Genomic DNA, 20,191 nt, shown 5'->3' with positions numbered 1-20,191 from the left:
ATTCGGGTTTCTGATTCTTAAGTAATATGCTCACACTCCTATTTCTAGATTGATTAGTGGGCTAATCAGAGTTCCTAGTTGTAAGCAAAGGAAACAGACCCTGGCTTATGTAAACAGGAGAGGGATATATTGAAAGGATATTGAGTAACTCACAGAAATGCCAAGTAACCCTGAGAATGAATCTCTGAATATAGATAGGAACAAAGTAAAAACTTGGCAGCTAGAATCATAGGCAAAGGCCTGCCACACAGCCCAGCCTGGTAAGATCACACCAGCACCTCAGTTTGCATTGCTGGGGGTCACCGATGCCCCACTGCCATCACTGCCACTGCTGCCACTAGACGCTGGGTATTTCTGCCTCGACTGCAAGATGGATTCTTCAGTATCTCTGCTTCTTTGTGTCACTAGCTCCTAGGAGTGGTTGACTGAACCTGGATCACATGGCCATGTCCCACCTGCATAGTAAACTGGGAAAGCAAGTGTTGGCCTTTCAGCATTGATGGCAGGAGGCATGCAGAGGAATATTCACCAAACATAGAAGGGAGAGCCAGATACTGGAATCAAAGTAGAATAAAACAAGTGTTCTTCACATTCAACTCCAGGCAATATCTATTGATTAGTTAGTTCACTTTAAATTTTTCCTTTGTCTCACCTACCTTATCCTGTTTGTGTTTGTTACTTGTATTGTAATTAGTTTTTCTTTTTCTAATTTGGCATCACTAATCTTAGACTTGCAATTCTACTTCTTGTGCCATCAACTATAGTTAGTTATTTCACTCTTTTTTTCTGTAGATACTCCTACACTTTCCTCCATCTTTTCTCCCTACTGTCTTTTTTTTTTTTTTTTAAGATTGTATTTATTTTATTTGAGAGCGGGAGCAAGAGAGAGAGAAAGCAAGAGAGCATAAGCAGAGGGAGCAGTAGAGGGAGAAGGAGAAGCAGACTCCCCACTGGACAGGGAGCCCCAGGGGGGCTCAATCCCAGGACCTTGAGATCATGACCTGAGATGAAGGCAGATGCTTAGCCTACTGAGCCACCCAGGCATCCTCTACTATCTTTTTAAATTAATATTTTAAGTAGTTAACATTTATAGTCTGAACTACAACCAAAACTAGCTTTTTTTTTTTTTGGCCCATAGATTCACTTTAAAGGTTGAAAACCAATAATCAGCATTCAAATTAGAATGCTATATAAATATTGCTATTGCAGTGGTAAGTCACATGCTAAGATTACACTCCCCTTTCATGGGTCTAACATGATTACTGAGTCCCTCAAGAGAGACTGGTTTTTGAATGTTTTTAGTCACAGCATCAAGTATATTTATATTCTATTGGTTGCTTTAAACCTTGCTGTGTCTTAATATTGCTTTATATTTGAACCATGATTTTCTTGTGCAGTTTTTTTCCTTAGAGTTTCTAGTTTTACCAATTATTTTTTATTATTCACAAAAAAATGTAATTTCACCATAATAAAAAGTTGTTACATTCTTTTGATCATACCATTTCCTTGGAGGTGATCTTGCCTGACTTGTAAACCAGAACATTTTGTTCCTCCAAAACCTGATAGATAACTATCACCCTGGGATTTCCTCTCACTGGTCTTCTGGATTGGATCATTGTTTACGAGATCTAGGTCTTCCTCTCTCTTGGTTTCCTACCTCAACTATTAGAGTATATTGTCAAATAACTTTTTCAAAATACATGTCTGGGAGGTAAACTTTCTGAGTCTTTGTTATTATTGTCCCTTCATACTGATTGGTGGTTTCAAAATGATTTCCTGCAATTTCAGAGGTAGTCACATCAATCTCTTTTAGTGGTATGTTTTGATATCTATCTCTGAATCTTTAAATGACTTTTAAACAACTTCTTCAGGGTGCCTGGATGGGTCAGTTGAGCATCTGCCTTCAGCTCAGATCCAGGGACCTACATCAGGCTCCCTGCTCAGTGGGGAGCCTGCTTTCCCCTCTCCTTTCTATTCCTCCCTGCCCCCTGCTCATGCTCTCTTTTGCTTGCTCTCTCTCAAATAAATAAATAAAATATTAAAAAAAAAAAAAAAAACAGGGATGCTTAGGTGGCTCAGTGGTTGAGCCTCTGCCTTTGGCTCAGGGCGTGATCCTGGGGTCCTAGGATCAAGTCCCACATTGGGCTCCCTGTGGGGAGCCTGCTTCTTCCTCTGCCTGTGTCTCTGCCTTTCTCTCTGTGTCTCTCATGAATAATCAAAATCTTTAAAAAAAAAAAAAATAAACGATGTCTTCATTTCTCCATTTTTCAGTTTTAGGCTGCATGGAAGATAGAAATTTATCTACTTTTTCAAAAACCACTCCCCTCCTACGCATCTACTTCTTTCCTCCCATACTTCTAAGATTCCATTATTATAACTTTGATGATCTCACTATTCAATAATTTCATTATTTTTACTTCACAAATGTTGTATACCGTTGAACCATATAATGGTTTCCTTCTAGCACAGCTTTTTGTTTTGTTAATTATCTTTTAAAAGATTTGTTCCATTTTATGTGTTTGTGATGTAAAATAGTCGTTTATATTCCCTTTCAAAATGTTCAAACAGTGCAGCCCAGGTGGCTGAGTGGTTTAGCGCCACCTTCAGCCCAGGGTGTGATCCTGGAGACCCCAGATCAAGTCCCATGTCAGGCTCCAGGAGCCTGCTTCTCCCTCTGCCTGTGTCTCTGCATCTCTCTCTCTCTCTCTCTCTCTCTGTCTCTCATAAATAAATAAAATCTTTAAAAGAAAAAAAATGTTCAAACATAATTACATACTGTTAATTTCATTTGGGGATTCCTCTGCTGGATCCTTTTAACATACTCTATCTGGAATTACTGTTCTCTTGGCTTCCCAAGCAGCTGTGATGTTAGAATCCTTTCATCTTCATTCTGGGAATTTCCTGTACCTTTCTCTCTTGGGTTTGATCACCTGTTTTCTGGATTCTCTGGTTTCCTCCTCCTTTGTTTTCTCCCTTATCTTACTGGAGTACCTCTTCTACTCACTTCCAGGAAAAATATGGATGGATCCTTACTACTCGGTTTGAGGTTGTGAGTTTATGCCAGAAATAAATTTCCTTCACTGACCTCTGCTTCCAGTGAGATGAGTAGTTAGCAACAAACCAGTGCTTTCACCATAAACAGTTAGTTAAATGAAGAAATTATTTGTTTAAAGTAAGTGCAGAGCTGCTAAGGCAATGAGAACTGGAAGGAATAAGGTTCTAGAAAGGAAAGAACTATGGAAAGGTGAATTGATACTAAGGTTAGAGTTTGGGACTTATCAGGGGGTAGAGAATACAATAGGCTCTCTATTGAAAACCTCTATGAATTAGAGATTGATTGAGCCTTACAGAACTGTGGTTTCCTCTTAAGAAACCTCCTGGTTGGGCAGCCTGGGTGGCTCAGCGGTTTAGCACTTGCCTTTCGCCCAGGGCATGATCCTGGAGTCCCGGGATCGAGTCCCACGTCGGGCTCCCTGCATGGAGCCTGCTTCTCCCTCTGCCTGTGTCTCTGCCTCTTTCTCTCTGGATCTCTCATGAATAAAAAAAAAGAAAAAAGAAAAAAAGAAACCTCCTGGTTAAATTTATTTTGTTTTATTTTTTAAGATTTTATTTTTAAGTAGTCTCTGTACTCAACATGGGGCTTGAGCTTAAAACCCTGAAATCAAGTATTACATGCTCTAGGACTGAGACAGCTAGGTGCCCCAGGCTTAGATGATCATCCATCATTCAATTTGCTAAGTGAAAGAAGGATAAATCATCTTAAGAGGGCAATAACACCACTTAGAGTCTCTAGAATTTGGTAATACAAATACCTAACCGAAAATTCTTTTAAAATGACTAAATATTCTGACATAACTTAAAAACAAGATTGAAGGGGCACCTGGGTGGTTCAGTTGGTTGGGCGTCTGCTTTTGGCTCAGGTCATGATCTTGGGGTTCTGGGATCGAACCCTGCATGGGGTTCCTTGCTCAGCGGGGAGCCTGCTTCTCCCTCTCCCTCTCCCTCTGCCTGCTGCTCCCCCTCTTTGTGCTTTCTTGCTATCTCTGTCAAAAAAAAAAGATTAAAAAATAAGAGTCTTATAGATAATCTAGATACTGGAGTTATCTAATAAACAAGAAATTTTACATTATTGTGATTAGTAAGTTCAAAAAGAGATTTCTAAACTATAAAAATAATTGGAAATTTTGGAATAAAAAGTGCATTATCTAAAATAAATGATTTATATAGATTTTCCAGCAGATTAAACACAATGGAAGACAGAATTAGCAAACTGTGGTCAAGTCAGGAGAAAGAAAAAAGAATCGAAGATACAGAGGAGAGCATCAGAAACATGTGAGACACTGAAGAAATCTAGCATGCAATTAGTATCTAAGGGGAGAAGAGAGAATTAGGAAGAAGCAAGATTTGAAGGGAATAATGACCCAAAGTTTTCCAAAACACATGAAAGCTATCAACTACAGATTCAAGAAACCTAGAAACCCCCAAGCTGGATAATACAAAAGAATCACGTAGAGAACTGTCACTTCCAGTCAGGAAATGCTTGCCCCTTACAACATGGGTGCTTAATACAATGGCAGGCTAGCAGTCTCCTTTTCTAATTTCTCATAAAAATGATTCATTTTTTATTTTTCCCAATAAACTGTTTAATAGCCACGTTCATGTAGCTCCTACTAAGCATAGTGCCTATGCTTTCTAGATTAGCTAGAAATTGGATTCTGTAGAGCTCACAGGATTATTTTCCTCTCAATGGGTTCTTAAAAGCCACATATTTATAATATTGTGATATAATTAAATAATTCATTGTATCTGTTTTTTTTATCTTGCAAGATTTTTCCAAACACCATAATAAAGTTAATTTCAAAAATCAATATTAATTATTCTAATCCCTCAAATACTTTGATCAATAAAATGATTTTTAATGTTAGAGCTAAAACTTCCAATTCTTTCTCTTTTTTTAAGATTTTACTTATTTTTTTGAGAGAGAGCATGCACATGGGGGGGGAGTCTTTTCACATGTATACATATATCAAATAATCACTGTATACTTTATTTTTTTATTCATGTGTTTTGGAGAGAGAGGGAGAGAATAGGTGTAGAGGGAGAAGAAGAGAGAGAATCCTAACCAGACACCCCTCTGAGCTTGGAGCCCCAACATGGGGCTTGATCTCACAGTGCTGAGACGAAATCAAGAGTCAGAGGCTTAACCAACTGAGTCAACCTGGCGCCCCACATTGTACACTTTAAATACTTCATGATTTTGTCACTTTTACCTCTATACCTGAGAAAAAAAATTGGCACATGTTTAGAAGGACAGATCAGTGAACTAGCACAGGAAAAAAATATAGACAGATTTGATATATGATAAATGAGTCATTTCCAATCAGTAGGGGGAAAAAAAGTTGGCTTATTTAAGAAATAGTGTTGATAAAACTGGCTACCTAGAAAAAAAAATAAAGCTTGGTTCATACTTTAACCTTATATTCGGGTAGGCTCCAACTGGTCGAAAGATCTAAGTGCAAAGGAAAGAAACCATACAGGAATTGCAAGAAACCACTGGGAGATTTTTTTAAAATAATAATCACAGATGAAGAGGGATGTGGGGTCATATAGAAAGCAACCATCAAGAAATAATTCTTGAGATATAATGCTGCAGTTTTGTAAGTTTATTTAAATAGCATGGGGACAGACCTGTGGGCAGAAAGAGCTGCACTTTCTGTACAGGCTGGTGGTTGTATACTTAGTAACCAAAGGAAAAGGGGCATGCAGGATACAAGATTATAAAAGTTTCTTCAAATTTCTTTGTCTACTTGTAAAACTACTTTTGCAAGACTCCTCTCCTGCTTATCATTCAGTTCTGTATTAACTATTGGTGAGATATACAGGCAGTCATGAGACCCTTAAAGAATGTAGCAACCAACACATATTTGATCCTTACTGACATTACGCAGGCTGTAGGTCAGCATTCTAGGCTAAAGGTAAACATTTTTCTGTTCATGCCTCTCATCAGAGAGAAAAACCTTTCTACATATGTCACAAAACCCAAAAGCCATAAAATAAACATTAATAAATTATATCAAATACACATGCAGCGGGAGCCCAAACACCTAGCAGTCCTAGTATGCATATTGTCACACACCAGTGCTGGGAATCACTAAATTTGCAATCAATGTCAGAAGTGAGAGAGGTCTTGGGGATCCTGAGATAGCCTTACAATTGGACACATTGCAATCATAAAAAAAAATATTAAGGAATCCTTTTCTTACTGATTAGGAATGGCCTTCAAGTTATTAAGTCACAGATCAGTGGGTAAAATATGTCACCATGTATGGAAATAGTGGTAGTGGAGAGAAGAATACCTATGCTTATGTATATTTTTGATAATATATATAATAAAATAAGAAGGAAGAAAGCAGCTCCCCAGGTCACCCTTTCACATTGCTTCTCATGGTTTTACACACTGTTGGGTTTTGGCTCACTTGAGTCTATGGATGAATGTACATCCAATCTATGTACTGGACAGTTGTTCTCAAAAGGATCTCCTGTTGGGACGCCTGGGTGGCTCAGTGGTTGAGCATCTGCCTTCGGCTCAGGGGGTGATCCTGGGATTCAGGATTGAGTCCCACATCAGGCTCCTTGCAGGAGCCTGCTTCTCCCTCTGCCCATGTCTCTGCCTCTCTCTGTGTCTCTCATGAATAAATAAATAAGCTCTTAAAAAAATTAAAAAAGGATCTCCTGTCAGAAGTTATTGTTTTGAATTAGAAGTTGAGGTAAGTTGTTATTTTTACTGAATGCAATTTCTTAAAGAGTTTTTCTCCAGTGATATTAACTCAAAGCAAAATCATAATAGGACTGTACTTAAACATAGTTCTTTGATTACAGAGAGATTTTAACACATGACTATCATCATTCCCCTCCTATATTGTCTTGGTGAGTATTTGTATATTAAGAAAGTTATTTCCTTATATTACAAGTGATGGCATTTCTGTATGGTACCAGCAGAGGACACAAGGTTTGTTTGTTTGTTTTTTTTTCCTTAACTTTTAATTTACTGAAGAAACAAAGGCATTTTAGTTTAAAAATGGGCTGTTTTCTTTTTCTTTTTCCAGGAAAACTAATATTCATAATGATGGGATACCCACGGTCTCTTCAAAAGCACAAAATACAATATAGGCATTAGACATTAACATTATTTCAAAACTTTTTTAAGAAAAGTGTAGATTAATTAAAATGGTGAACATGTTCCCCGGAGGAGAAAATATAGAAGTGGTGTGACTAGATGGAGGTCTGCATTCTTTCCTGGCTTCTGGTCTGTTTGCCCATATGGATAGTGTTTATAATGGGTCAAATTATTTTTAACAACCTCACTTTTGAGAACTATACTGTTGACACTTGAACAACATAGGTGGGTCTACTTGCAAGTGGATTTTTTAATATATAAATACAATAAAGCACTATACATGTATTTTCTCTTTCTTATAATGTTAATAACATTTTCTTTTCTCTAGCTTTCTGTATTGTCAGAATACAGTATATATACTGTATTATGTACATTTGTATTAATACAAAATATGTATGAATCAACTGTTTATGCTGTCAGTAAGGGTTCTGGTCAATGTAGGCTATTTGTAGTTAAGTTTTGGGGGACTCAGCAGTTATACACAGGTTTTCAACTGCACAGGGGTTGGTGCCCCTAACCCAAGGGTGTTCAAGGAACAACTGTCATGTTGTCCAGCTGTCTAAATTTACTGAAAGAATCGTAACAGGGCAGCCCGGGTGGCTCAGCGTTTTAGCGCCGCCTTCAGCCCAGGGCCTGATCCTGGAGGCCCAGGTTCGAGTCCCATGTCGGGCTCCCAGCATGGAGCCTGCTTCTCCCTCTGCCTGTGTCTCTGCCTCTCTCTCTCTGTGTCTCTAATAAATAAATAAATAAATAAAATCTTTAAAAAAAAAAAAAGAATCACGTAACAAATTTTCAGAGAATCAAGATGTAGTTTTAATGGAAAGAATATAAAAAGAGACTTTTGAAATATATTTCTAGTAGAGAAAATTATGAACTGCAATCAGGAGACCCGAGTCGCCAAGTGTTTTCTCTCCATTGCCTTATCAGCAGAGACTGATGGACCAAGTCACTTAAGCTTTAATGATTTTAAACAATTCTTATGTAGTTCTGTGGGTTGACTGGACTCAGTTGGGCAGTTTTAACTTGGGGTCTTTCATGGGGCTGTAGTCAGATATCAGAGGGGGCTGTAGTCATCTGAAGGCACTCCAGGCCTGGATAACTACGAGGGCTCCCTCCTGTGGCTGGTAGTTGAAGCTAACTGGCACCTGGGAGCTCTTCTGGGGCTGTAGAGCAACATGTGCCCTCACCAGGAGATTTGAGCTTTCAAGCTTGGTGGCTGAGTTCCCACGAGGGTGTTCCAAGAGTCAGCATTTCAGGCAGAAGCTGTAAGGCTTGCTATGACCTACCTGTGGAAATTTCAGGTGTCACTTTTGCCTTGTTCTTATTGATCAAGCAAGTCATTATGGTCAGCCTACTTTTAAGGGGAGGGGAATTAGATTCCATTTCTTGATGGGATGTGACAAGAACCCATTGTCAAAGGTGATATGGCTGTGACCATCTTTGGAAAATACAACCAAAAAATTTCGATTACCTGACCTGCTGGTTCCTGTGTCCCCTTTTCCTTCTTTATTATCATTTTAAGAAATATTTTATTTACTTATTGGATAGAGAGAGAGAGCACACGCAGCGGGAGCGGCAGGCAGAGGGAGAGGGAGAACCAGGCTCCTGGCTGAGCAGGGATCCAGACGTGGGGCTCAATCTCAGGACCCTGAGATCATGACCTGAGCCAAAGGCAGACACTCAACTGACAGCCATCCAGGTAGCCCTCCTGCTTTATTTTTTAAATCTCTACCTAAGAGTACATCGTGAATAGTACTGTATTTGTTGCCAATGATAGAAGTTGAGCTCTTAAGAAAAAATCAAAATTTTGGTAAATTTTTATCCAGTACTCATTTTCCTCCTTTTTCTTACATCATGAATTTAACAGCTTTCCCAAACTTAGTGACTTTTCTGATGAGATTATTAGTGATGTTAATGAATATGCATCTTTTATATTGTATAATTAAGTGAGTTAACTTTTAGAAGATCTGCATAATTTAGTAGACCAATATTTTTCAGATAATCAATGCATGATGTTACAAAATCATGAAAAGGTAAAAGTCATTTAAAGTTCAAGGTTGGGCACCTGGGTGACTCTGGTTGAGTGTCTGCCTTTGGCTCAGGGCGTGATCCTGTGGTCCTGGGATCGAGTCCCGCATCGGGCTCCCTGCAGGGAGCCTACTTCTCCCTCTGCCTGTGTCGCTGCCTCTCTCTCTCTCTGTGTCTCTCATGAATAAATAAATAAAATCTTCAAAAAAAAAGTGCAAAAAAAAAAGTTAAAAAAATAAAATAAATTAAAAAAAAGTGCAAGTTTGACTAATGAATTCCAGTGTAACAGAGTATGAAAATCATTGATAGGATTTCAGATTCCACATTGCAGCTAGCTCTGTTTTGATCTCTGAATTGTCAGTAAATTATTTTTTAAAATTGTGGTAAAATGCACATAAAATAAAATTTACCATTTTAACCACTTTTAAAGTGTACAGTTGAGTGGGATTCATATTGTTGTGCAACCATCACCCATTACATCTTCAGAACTTTTCATCATCCCCTACTGAATTTCTGTGTCTATTAAACAATAATTCCCATTTCCCTCTCCCAGCAGGATCTAAAAAAACCATTAACATACTTTTCCTTTCTCTAAGTGTATAACTGTGTGAGGCTGGATTTTCTTCAGATACTCCAGTTAAAACAACTTATCACAACAGATTGAACACAGAAGCAGATATAAGTGGTCATATGTATTAGTTTCCCATTACTGTGTAACAAAAAAACCACAACCATAGCAGCTTTACACAATTCCCATTTATATCAGTTTCTATGGGTCAGGAGTCTGAGTTCAGATGGGATCTTCAGGGCCTTTGCACAAGGTCTCATAAGGCTAAAATTAAGCTGTTGGCTAGGGGTGGAAATTCATCTGAGGCTCGGGGGTCCTGGGTACTGGTCCAAGGGTACTGGTCGTTGGCAGAATGCAGTACCTTGGATTGTAGCACCACCATCCCGATTTGTGGCTAGCTGTTGGCCAGAAACTGCTCTGAGCAACTCGCAGGTCCCTGCCATGTGACGATATCAGGCCTTGCTTCCCACAACACTGGAGCTTACTTTTCCAAAGCCAGCAGGAAAATCTCACTCCAGTCGGCTATGATGGAATCTTATATAACATTATGTAATACCATAAAAAAATAAAAAATAATTTAAAAAATAAAATAAAATAAAAATTCCTAGTCATAATCCATGGCACCCAAGTGGGTTCAGTTGGTTAAGTGGCCTAACTCTTTTTTTTTTTTTTTAAGATTTTATTTATTTATTCATGAGATAGAGAGAGAGAGAGGCAGAGACACAGGCAGAGGGAGAAGTAGGCTCCATGCGGCAGGCAGCCGGATGTGGGACTCAATCCTGAGACTCCGGGATCCTGCCCTGAGGCAAAGGCAGCCGCTCAACCGCTGAGCCACCCAGAGGCCCCAAGCACCCAGCTCTTGATTTCAGCTCAGGTCATGATCTCAGGGTCCTGGGATGGAGCCCCTTGTCAGACTTTGTGCTCAGAGGGGAGTCTGCTTGCGATTCTCTCCTCCCTCTCCCTTTGCCCCTCCCTACACCCCCTCCCCCACCCCCACTCAACACTCTTTCTCTAAAATGAATAAATCTTTTATTTTATTATTTTTTTTGAATAAATCTTTTAAAAAAATTCCTAGTCATAGTTCAATACATGAATTTCATGAAGCACTCAATAGATCAGGACCTAAAGTCTAAAAATCCTGGCTTATCATAGAACCGCTTGAAAAACATTTAAAAATAAAGATTTTCGGGTCTAACTACTGTTTCCAACTAAGTGAACAGGAAAGAGAAAGAGAAGAGTGACTCTACATTTCTCCTCCCTTGAAACATTCTTGTGAGAATAGCTGGAGCTGGTAATTATCTGGGGATTACCTGATTCTGGCCACGGAAGGACTGAGTCATGAGAGTACATAATCTGGGTTATTCCACATTAGACAATTAGTTATCCTAAGCAGAAATGTCTTTAAGCAAAGAGGAGGTGTTACTGAAACGCCCAGCACTGTGCTTTTGGCAGCTGTGAGTGTTCTAGGCTGTTCCTAGAGGATAGGATTTTATTAGAAGAGAAACAGTTTTCCAGGAATCCAGAGAACTAAGTACAAGTCACTGCCGGAGAGGAGGGGAGGCCTTTGCAGCTGATGAAAAAGGGGTTCAAGCTCTGGTATACCAGTTACTCTCTTTACAATCTTATCAAAGTCACCAGCTACCTAAACCTCTGCCTCTTTCTCTCTCTTTCTCTTTTTCATCTCTGGATGAAAAAATACCTGCTTTGCCGAATTGTTGGTGTGGATAAAATGAGGAAATGTACACACCATGCTCAGCACGTGCTGGGCACACATAGTCAGTGTCCCAAGATGGCAGGTCCTTTCCTTGCTTGGCTTGCCAGTGATTTGCTCTTTGATGTTGGGCACACTGGAGATGGTGCTGCTGCCTCATCCACCTCCCAGGCTAAATGTGGAGGTCAATTTAAAAAAAAAATTGATCGCAGGACAGAAAAGTGCTGTTAGATGGGAAGGAGGTGCTCAGGATGGAGCCTGGGGAAACACAGCCTGCGCCATGGGGACAGGCCACTGAGGACACACAGGGCAGGTGAGAGCTGGTAGGAGGCAAGAGTGCACGCCTCCGAGGATGGAGAGAGGGCTCAAAGCATCCCCTTCTGGCTCCAGGAGCTTTCTGTGCCTTAACCTCAGTGAAGCCCTACAACAACGGCGACATGTAAATATTATTACTCACATGAGAAAACTGAGATTCAACAATGTGAAAAAACTGGGCCCAGGTCACACAAAAGGAGAGGATGTGATGTTGCAGCGGCAGCAGCTGCTGCCCTTGGCCAAGAACCATCCCGCAGACTTGTAGTGGGAAGGCTGTGGCTGGGAAGACCCATGTGCGGCGCACCCATGGGGACCCACACAGCCCACAAGACCAACTCTCTGGCCGAGCCTTTGGTGACCACCAGAGGGCGCTGGATGGGACGTCCTGCAAAGGAGACCTAGCTTGGTTCCCAGGACTGCTTCAGTGCCCACTGGATGAGGGTGTTACCAGGGATGGCACCTCCACCCTCTGTCTTATTTTTGCCAGCAGCCTCGTGGTCTTGCCAGCCCCTCCACCTGCTGGATTCCAACTCTCTGTCTCGGTCTCTCTCTTACATACTCACAGCCTCAGGAATCGTTCCTACAACAAACGCCAGATAATTGTCATCATACCCAGTTGTCTTCTTCTAGGCTTATACAAACCAGCTCAGAACCCATCATTCTTTCCATCTTTTCAGGGGCTATAAAATGATATTTTCAGCATTCTGTAAAAGATACATCTCATCTCTTCTCCAAGCATCTCCTGAACACGGCTAAGCAGTGAAAAACATCTATGGGACAATCCTGCAATCATCTGTCTCTAACATAATGTAAGGCCAGTATAATAGCTCCAAAGTGCATTCATCTATTGAGGTGAAATTATTCAGGCATGTATTAGATTCCGATGTGACAACAGAGAATTTCCTGAGTTGTTTCTCCCTGACACACACACACACACACACACACACACACACACACACACACACACACCTTCCTCCAAAGGAGTAACCTAAAACACAGGTTCTCAGCCTTGGCTGCACATTGGAATAACCTGGAGAGTTTTAGAAAACCTGATGCCGGAGACCCATCCTGAGTTTCTGCTTTATTGAATCTGGGGTGCAGCTGGGCACTGGAATAAAAGCTCCCCCGATGATCTAATGTGCAGCCAAGCCTGGGAACCACAGATCTAAAAGATTAGGGCAATCAGGTTCAAGAGCAATGATTAAAGAACTGGGCCTGGATGTCCCAGAGGAAGGAAGGTGACAAATGATCTTCAGTGTGTCCCGTCGACTTTCCATTATCCATACTAATTGAAAGGAAGACTGTCACGAACAACTGTCAGATCTCAAATTTGAAAGTTCCTTTATAGTTTGCAATGCATTTGATCTTATTTTAACCTCACCACAAGCCTGGGAGATAGACAGCATAGCTGTGCTTATCTGATAGATGAGGAGCAGGAGCCTCGAGGAGGATTTGCAAAGATGTAAGTGGGAGAACCATTTTGTGAAAACCATAACCCACAATTTCCAGCAGCCCCAAAGTCCCAACAATTTTATCCACACTGTTAAACTCCCCCCACCCCAACTCCCGAGGGAGAGCAAACTCTGTTCATGAGTCAGAGATAGGAAACCTTTTAAGAGCAGATGGAATGGCAGAGAGAAAACCAACCAAAATGAAAAGTTCCTCAGCAGATAATGGTGGGCACGACTTCATCTCGGGGACTATGAGAAGCTGTTGCTGCTTTACCCTTTCCTATAGACATCTACTGCTGAAACTTGCTATGGCAACAGAAGGCCAGACTGTCAAGGGAACTTCCTAACTTTCCCATCCGTGAGCTCTTCGGCTGGAGTCTTATATGTGGCCCTTGAAGCAAGAATAAAGGGGGTGAGCCTCTGTGAATTACCTCAGTATGGGAGTGAGGGCAAAATTAAGTTCTTTGAAAGAGCTGAGAGGACACTACAAGAGTCAATAATAGGGAGAATCATTTTTGATACTAAGCTATTCAAATTTTCAAAGAATACATCTTTGGAACCTTTGAGATTTTAGGTTGCTCTCTTATTCAGAGCTGGAGCAAACTTTGGAAGCTGTTTTTTGGTGGGGCCATCATGTGTATTTTCCACCCACTTCCCTCCTTCGCTGCCTGTGGTCCTAGTGGGGCTGTAGTGTGGCACCCCAGGCCCTTATATGGGCGCATGCCCCCCCAGAGTAGTAACTGGTCCAAGGTTGGCTTGCATTTCAAGTAAGGACAATCACAGTATGTGTCTGGTACAGATCAGAAACCATAGCATCTGCAAAGAGAACCCCCAAATCTCAGTGGTTTACCAAATAGATGTGTATTTGTAATCCACTCTAAGTCCACAGTGGCCCTCCATGGAGCCATTCAGGGACCCAGGCTCCTTTCATCCTGCGGCTCCATTCTCTCTCTGGGCCTCAGAGTCTGCTCTGTTCAGCCAGCAAATGGAGAAAGAATAGAACAATCACTTTGGAGAGGTTTTTATGGGCCAGATCAGAAGCAGGCCTTTCACATCTACTCACATTCTGTTGGTCACACTCATTCACATGGCCCCTCCAGAGGCAGGGGAGGCTGGAATGCCATCTAGTTGTGACCCCAGGAGAAAGAAAAAGAAGGTTTGGTGACTGGCCAGCCAAGCTCTGCCAAAAGGCCTTTTTCTGAGATTGGAATATGGATGTCGGGAGGGCCAAACCGGGGTCATGCCAGCCTGCAGCACCAGCAGCCATCCTTGGCTGCAGAGAGGGAGTGTGACCAACTAGAAGAAAAGCAAACCACCACACAGAGGGAGGCAGAGCTAGGAGGTGGAGAGAGGGGAAGGGAGTGGGTGAGAGAGAACAGAAGGAGAAAGAGGTGAGGGAGGGCACGGGAAGAGGAGACGAGGAGACGGGGTGGGGGTGGGGGAGCATTCCACTGCATGAGCTGCTTTGGTCAGTAACAACCCTGGACTCCCATTTATGGGTGCCATCAGGCCAGCCACGTAAGTGCCAAAATAAATCTGGAGGCCCTTGTTTAAAAGCTATTAAGAATTCCAAGACAGGGCAGCCCGGGTGGCTCAGCGGTTTAGCGCAGCCTTCAGCCCAGGGTGTGATCCTGGAGACCCTGGATCGAGTCCCACGTGGGGCTCCCTGCATGGAGCCTGCTTCTCCCTCTGCTTGTGTCTCTGCCTCTCTCTTTCTCTCTCTCTCTCTCTCTTTCTCTCACGAATAAATAAATAAATAATCTTAAAAAAAAAAAAAAGGAATTCCAAGACAGCCACAGCAAACATTAAACCAAGTATGGGCGTTTCTGTGCTTGGGGCCCTGTGTGACTTTATGGGTCACATACCCATGAAGCCAACCCCAGGAGTCAAAAATACCCTTTGGTGTTTCTGCCAATTTGATCTTTCTCTCACCAGCAACTAAAACGCCTGGTTAATACAACAGCTTTGCCCTAGACTCTTGTCTCCAAGAGGTTGAAAACCTTCCAATTTTGGAAATTGTAATAAATCTGCAGTGTGCTTCGGAGTCCTGGCGTGGAGCTCTGTACACTGTGGGTGTCAATAAGTATTGATGAAGTCAGTTTCTCTTGGAGGCAAGAATCAGGACCAGGCTGAGCTCTGGAGATTTGTTCTGGTTGTAGGATTCTATGAATCTGCCTGGAGATATACACATCTTCTGGCAAGAGATAAGTCCCCGCAAAAGCTTTTAGTGTATGTTAGTTCTTTGTTTTGTTTTAAAGATTTTATCTATTTTATCCATGAGAGACATGGAGAGAGAGGCAGAGACACAGGCAGAGGGAGAAGCAAGCTCCCTAAGAGGATCCTGATACGGGACTCAATCCCAGGATCCTGGGATCACACCCTGAGCCAAAGGCAGATGCTCAACCACTGAGCCACCCAAGCGCCCCTACTTTAGTTCTTTGTAAACTAAATCCTGTTTTCAGTACTTACCCCTTAAGGAACTTCATGGGGAATTATTTTGTCAGGCCAAGAACTGTTCCTTTTAAAAGTACAGATGCTCTGAAATTGAATTTGCTCAAAGGGAGGTGCGTGCATGCTGTCACCTAACCCCCTGCTCTCGGTTCCAGGATAAATACCTGCTCCAAAGACCAGAAGCCTCCAAGCATCCCGGCCCTGCTCCAGCATTTCTGCAGACCATTCAGCCCTCACCTCCAGACAAAAGCAAGAAGGTTTCACAGAAGAAAGAGGGTGAATCATCCAGGTACCCCTATCTCAGGACCCTGACAGATGTAACTGGAATTATGCGGCACTCTGTGGCTGCCCTTAGGGAAAGCCTCCCGGTTATTGTTTTCCTTCTGTATCATCTTCTGAATCCCAGTAAGAATTAATTTAAGCGTTTATCTGGTCTAGACCTGAGCACCTAGGGAAAGTACAGTCTTTCTGGAGTCCTTCTATCTCTATCTCTTCACAGAGAACCTGCTTCTAGTAAGGTCAAAATGCTAAGTAGAAGTGTCTCCCTCGGCACCTACACTGCACAAGGGAAGGCACTAACAAAATAAAGGATTAAAGCAACCCAGGTTCCTTTCGAGACCACACACACTCGGGTCATTTTTGACCAACGTGCCATTAGAAAAATCCCACCTCTTCCAGGAAGCCTTCCAGGGTAATTCAGAGAAGAGCCACAAGCTCGATTTTGTTTTATCCAGCTGGAGCACTTACAGGTAACCACACCCTTGCCCCATCGCCTTTATGGTTACTACACATAGAGGCACTCTGTAACCACTTGATGAATAAATGAATGAATTCTTAGGAAGTATATTTACCTCTTACAATGTAGCAGGTGCATTTTGGGGAGATACACACTCAAAGCAGACATGGCCCCTGGCCTCGTGGAACTTAATCCAATAACTGATGTGGATACGCCATCTGTGTCCCAGGGTTCATTCATTCCTCCACTCCAGATTGGTGTCCATATGCTCCCACCCATCAAGCATGTTTGTAAAGTGTCTACTCTGTGCCCCGGAGGTAGAGACCCAGAGATGAAAGACCTGGTTCCTGCAGCTGAAGGATTTCGCAAACTGTGGGAGGCAGCTGAACGGCCTGGAGGGGGATGGAGTGAATAGAAAACACCACATCTATTTACATCTCCGGGTGATAAGTACAAGGGTAAGGATCTGCGGTGGTTCTGAGGGGGGATAAGGATCTGGAACGCTGAGAAGCAGTGAAACATCTGAAAGGAGCCCTGGCTTCCAGGCCCAGGCAGGCCACTTGCTTATAACCTGAAAACAAAACAGAATGCATGTCCTCGTCTCCCTGGAGGGTCAAGATGATGTTGAGATAATGTGGGTCCGCTGCAAAGGACAATTTGAATGTTAACAAAGGAATTTTCTTGAAGACAGGGCCATTTCTGTCCTTATCGATATAATCAGGCTGGCTTCTTTGGATAAGATATGGATTTTTTTCCAGTCCCCTTTGCACTTCAGAGCAGTTTCTTTGCCCAGCACCTTGATTTCTTTTTCTAGTAAGGACAGGCTAACCTCCACTAGGCCTCCTCTGCCCTGTGTTCTGGAGCCTGGACCCTAAGCCAGAGCCTAGCGGAGGCCCACGGCCCCCAGCAGGGGCCAGAAGTCGCTTCTAAGCTGTTAACTTCAATACCCAGGGTCACCTGGGTGGTTCACTGGTTGAGCGGCTGCCTTTGACTCAGGTCGTGATCCTGTGGTCCTGGGATCAAGCCCTGCACTGGGATCCCTTCAAGGAGCCTGTGTCTCTGCCTCTCTCTGTGTGTCTCTCATGAATAAATAAATAAAATCTTTAAAACAAAAAACAAACGTCAGCACTCAGCTACTCAGAGAAGAATAGCTTGTCCCTGGAATGGAATTCTGCTCACGCCAAACCCTAGCTGGGAGGGGGACACCGGGCTGGAGAACTTCCAAATCCGACTGCAAGGCTTTGGGAATGTTGCATTTGGTCCAGCAAGGGAATTGTAACCAGAATGCAGTGCAATCAAATATGCTAGAAAACACTCCAACTTCTGTTGGCTGGGGAATGCCTTTCTCAAGAATATAACAACTCTGGGGAATTTTTGGAAACTTAAAAAAAATATATCATTCTGTCATTTTCGCCTGGAGTACTATAAAGTCATGATTTTTAGTTCAATGTTTTTATTTTTAGATTAGCACCTGACTAAATATAATAATGCTAATTCGATACTCTATGTAATAACTTTCATAAGAAGAAACAGATGCCAATTTCCCCATTTAACAAGTGACGCAAGGCGTTAAATTGATTTAAAATAACTGTCTAAAAATGATTTGTCGATGAGTAGATTTTGAAATAACATATTGTGTTATGTTGGGGAGCCATAGGAATATTAAGACAGATTGAAATTTCACTACATGCTGAATAATGGCATCAAAAAAATAGACAAACTATTTTCTTTGCCTACTACGAGAATTCATTTTACTGTTTTGCTTCTAAATGGCAAGAAAAGAGGAGGTTTTAGCTGGCTATTTGCAAGCATGTCTCAGAAAATAAAGCCCATGGACACGGAGAGCATTTTCATCCAGTGAAAAGTCAAATTAGATACATAGTCACTATCGATATTTGACATTCTTTTTCAAGGTATTAAAGAATCTTGGTTGCTGTGGAAGAATTTTAATCAAATGAAAATAACAAGGAGCTGAGTACAGAGCATCCTCAGGCTAATTTGCAGAATTATTCTCATTTACATGCCGACATTTACTTATGGCATATTAACACGAATGTTCCAGAAATATTTTCTATTTAAGCCATTCTTCATTGTGAAATTAAATAAATGCTATATGATCACGTATAAAACAAATCATAAATTTCATGTCAATGTGTGGGGCTTGATTTGATCCTCAGAGAAACAAAAGTGCCAAAATCACTTGTTGGGAATAGCTAGCGAAATTTGAATACGGACCAGATATTAGATGATATTAAGGAATTACTGTTCATTTTGTTGGGAGTGGCAATATTGTACTCGAGTTACACAGGAAACTTTCCTTATTCCTTTGCAGGGCATACTGAAGTGTTCAGGGGTGAGATGTCATGCTGTCTGGGATTTATGTTAAAATACTTTACCAAAAAATAGATTAAAGCAAATATGGCAAAATCTTAATAACTATCAAGCCTGGGTGATGGGCATACGGAGGATTTTTTTTTTTTTTTTACACTTTTCGCTATGCTTTTCCGTTTGAGAGTTTTCATAATAACAAGATTTAAAGAAAAAATAAAATAAGACATTTGTACCTGCTACCACACACCCCCAGGGAGGCTCTCCAACTGTTTTGTTCTTTTGTTCTTGGTGGGGTTTTAAAGATAGAAACTGAGGCAGCCATCCTTACTCCCTTTAATGATTTGAATCCAGAGGAGCAACTTGTCACAGGTTTGAGGGTCACCAGTTAGAATTCACTGCAGTAGGACAACCAGTGTCTGAGGCTGGGGGTTTCTGTCTCTCTTGACTGAGGTGGGCAGGGAGGCCTTCGTGGACGCCCCTTTCTTCAACTTAAGAAAGAGCATGATGTTGAAGGTCTTAGATCTTCCTTTTCCTTGGGGAGGACAGGTAGGATATGGGGTGGTGGGAAGGAGGAAAACAGTAGGTATTCTCTTAACTGACCTCCTCTGAATCGCCCGCACCCCAAAACCAGGTTGGCCCCGACACTCCATTCCCTCAGAAAAAAACACCTGGACCCACATCCAGGCTACCCAGAAAGCTCACAGCTAGGAGATCCTATTCTAACTCTCCCCAACACTTTTGCCCCTACCAAGCGACTTGTCTGCTTACCAAGGATCACTTCTGCTTGTTCCAAATTGCTTCTGCCAGTTGTTCTTATGGCTATGATTAAAGGACGCACAAGCCAACACAACTTAAGTGTGGAATTCTCATCAGACAATCCACACGTGTCACCACAAAATGAACACAGCTTGACCATCGAATGAACTTTTTTTTTTAATGTCTTAACATAAAACACGTAAGAGGCTTAGGGTGTATATTTTTATTTATGTGCTTTTCAACTGCCACCAAATATGTCATGAGACAACTCATTCATCTTGACTGTATTGGATAAGAGGTTTTCCATCAGTTTATGATTTTCTGCCCAGAAATGAAATTAAATGAAGGAAAATAATCCAAAACCAAATCATTCAAAGAAATTATTTTTTCTACTGAGCTTGGCCGGGAATATATGGATTGTCCCCCATTGACTAATCTGCTGGTATTTTATTTAGACTAATATGAAGATCCACTTGCACTGATACTTAGGGGCAGACACTTTCCCCACCCATTCCCTCACACCCTACCTCAGCCCGGGGTAAGTGGGGAAGCCACCTGACCTTCCAGACATTGGAGCACCACGTGCCCAATATCAAGGTCTAACTGTATTAGAAATGGAAGGACAGCGAAGCCTGTAGGGAGGCTCTTCTGGAACATTTCATTTGGT

General features: G+C 41.8%; 1 long non-coding RNA gene across 2 annotated transcripts in view; it reads left to right on the top strand.

The window, feature by feature from the left end:
- Nucleotides 1-18,570, top strand: part of LOC140595006 (uncharacterized) — a 29,880-nt gene extending 11,310 nt beyond the window's left edge. For both annotated transcript variants that reach the window (XR_011996391.1, XR_011996392.1), the window contains one exon: nucleotides 15,857-18,570. This is a non-coding gene — a long non-coding RNA (uncharacterized lncRNA). The remainder of the gene's footprint in view (nucleotides 1-15,856) is intronic.
- The last annotated feature ends 1,621 nt before the right edge of the window (nucleotides 18,571-20,191 follow it).

This window comes from Vulpes vulpes, chromosome 13, assembly GCF_048418805.1.
Source record: "Vulpes vulpes isolate BD-2025 chromosome 13, VulVul3, whole genome shotgun sequence".
NCBI classification, from domain to species: domain Eukaryota; kingdom Metazoa; phylum Chordata; class Mammalia; order Carnivora; family Canidae; genus Vulpes; species Vulpes vulpes.
This window is presented reverse-complemented; position numbering and strand designations above follow the sequence as displayed.